We start from the raw sequence: 3,012 nt of genomic DNA on the forward strand, positions 1-3,012 counted from the left end.
TCCAGCCCCACGCTGGTCACTTTATCACTCCGCCTCATTTCCTGCTTGTTGCATTAGGTCGTCCGCGGGGGGTTCTTTTGGCACGTTAAAACCGATTTCGCTTAATAATTGATGGCACAATTTATGGAATCTAGTGCCTGAGGTTGAAGGGTTAAAAGCATTCATATCACCTCTCTCTCTCTCTCTCTCTCTCTCTCTTCTCCCTCGATCTCTCTCTCTCTCTCTCTCATTCTCTCTCTCTCCCTCTCTCGCTCTTTCCCTCTCTCTCGCTCTTTCTCGCTATCTCTCTCTCCCTCTCTCTATGTCTCTCGCTCGCTCTTTTCCTCTCACTTTCACTCTATCACTCTCGCGCCACTTTAGACTTCCCTGATTTATATCGTCATGGCGATGGCCATTGAGTTTTCCATGCATAGATTGAGAACGGTTCTGCACTCCTTCGGAGTTTGGACTGCAGTTCTTGCAAAGAGAAATAGCTATGCGGAGCACTTTCTCCAAGCACACAATAAAAATAGTATTGGCACGATAACCAAAGTACTACTTACATCTACATTTTCTGGCCAGGTATTTTGTATATTTTTGTTTGGCACTGGGTACTGTGCTTGGGGTGTATTAAGGCAACAGGCTTAGGAATCCTCTCAGGAATGCATCATTAGATCTGATGTGATCTCATACCCTCCTCTGCATGGATAAAATAGGTCACGTACAATATTTGCAACTCTCTGTATATTGGTTGGATTCCAGGCAGTCGCTGAGAAGATTCAGATGGTATTTTAAATGTCATTGTTTAAATCTCATTATACAATTTTCTTGCTAATATTTGTATTTTTGAATGTAATCGTAAGGCACAATGTGCTCAACGTTAAAGTCACGAAGGCACCTTAACTATATTTGGTTTGAAGTAATCTATTCATGAACAGAAACCTATATTGTGTTTATTCTTTCGTTCCTGAGCAGCTCAAAAACTAAACCGGGTGAGATGCACCTGTGATAAACCGCAGCATTCATGAGCAATTGAAATTCGTGACATTTCTGAGAGAATGTCAACGCGGCTTTTCAGGTAAATGAATACAGCGAGAAATAAAGATCTATCCATATTCAGAGGGAATACAAAGTGGGGTGCGATACTGGATGCTACCTATGGGATCGTAAATTGTGTTTTAATTTCTTATTTATTTCGCTCTCTGAATCTATGGAATCTCTAAAAGGATTTAAATGTCCTTGACTGCTCGTCTCCTTATCCCATCGGCTTTGATTTATGCATAATATTTTCAGCCGGAAAGCAAACAGGGAGATATTGAAAAGCAAAAGAAAAAAAAACATGCTACATCAAGCAGCTTATAGGTGGAGGGAATGGGAAGGATATGAAATGCCCATCGCATCGCTCCTTCGATGAAATACGGGCGATCGTCTGAGACTGGGTAGCGATACGTGATGTGTTGCAAATGAACTGGGTTTTATTGAATCCCAAAGCAGCTGTAAGACATCCAATTTTTGCTTTCCGAATTGTGTTGTGGCCTGGTAGACAGAGCTGGCGTTCCCCCTGTAGCAGCCCCAGTCTCGTACGACACTGTCAGGCAACCATAAACAGTCCCTGCCACATAGTCTGCCCTCCTTCTCAACTCTGAGTCGGCAGCATGTTCTCTGTTTCTCTCCTTTAGCCTTAGAGTTGAAGTTAATGAATTGGCTTCAGGGGGATTTTAAGTGGAAGCTGAAAGGTTCTGGATTTAAATCCCAATGTCATACCTTCAGGCATCCCTGCGCACAAACGCCTAAGCCCTGCACGCACGTTAATGACATGTATCTAAAAAAAAAAAAATTGCTGAATGAGCAATATAAAATAGTATTAATAATCTCACTATTGTGGAAACAAGTGGTACGGCTCATGCCGTTTTCATGGGGCCTAAAGAGATTAGAATATTCTGGTGATAATCAGCATGCATCGCTTGAATCCTAATTTCATTCCTACTCTCCTACCCCCATGCCCTCCTCCCTGATTATCTCTCCCTCTCTTTAGATGAGATGGATCAGCTGGAATAACACACAAGCACACGCAGATTCACACGAACACACAACCACACACACATACACAGACACACACAAACACACACATACACACACAATCACACACAGACAGGCACACACACAAAAGCCCACACAGACACACACACACACACAATCACGCACACACAGACACACACACACACACACACAAACCGAAAAACCCACACCGACACACACATACACACACTCACACACATACACACACACACAAACACACATGGTTCCAGCCAATGCATTCCTGTGGGACCTGCAAGCCAAGTGAGACAGAGCGAAGCCGGGAGACAGAAGGGATATTGGTGGAGAAGGAGGTGTCACTGGAACATTGAGTTCAATGAGCAGGAGAAAAGGCTCGGGGGAGTGCTTGGAGACCACATATACGGGCCCTATATGCCTCCACTCCATTAGAACATGAGAGCCACCTAACTTCAGCATTTCAAATATGTCCATAGGCTTAACACATTGATTCCAGTGGCTGAGTCTGTGTCCGTGGATGTCCATTGAAGCGGAGGGTGTTCATACCAAAAGGTCATGATTTACCATCAAACCGTATAGAGAAGTCATTGGTGCTGATTTTAATCACAGTTAATTACCATCCTAAGAGGACACGTGATCAATCCATATGCATGTTCAGTTGAGCAGCAGCACTGAGCCAGCCAGCTTTATTGGGTGCATGTGGGGGTGGGTGGGTTTGTGTATGGGTGTGTTTGTGTGTGTGTGTGTGTGTGTGCTTGTGTTTGTTTGTGTGGGTGGGTGTGTGTGTGTGTGTGTGTGTGTGTGTGTGTGTGTGTGGCGATGGTGGGTTGTTCCTCAGACATGCATGGAGCTTCAGACATGCATTTATTGCATTGAATTTAATTTATGAATTAATTCGCTAAGATACCACCAATACCACCAGAATCTATTGAGTTCCAATTTTATATTCTATTTTTAATCAAAACTAAAGTTTACACC

Source organism: Pollachius pollachius, assembly GCF_949987615.1.
Source record: "Pollachius pollachius genome assembly, chromosome: 8".
NCBI classification, from domain to species: Eukaryota; Metazoa; Chordata; class Actinopteri; order Gadiformes; family Gadidae; genus Pollachius; species Pollachius pollachius.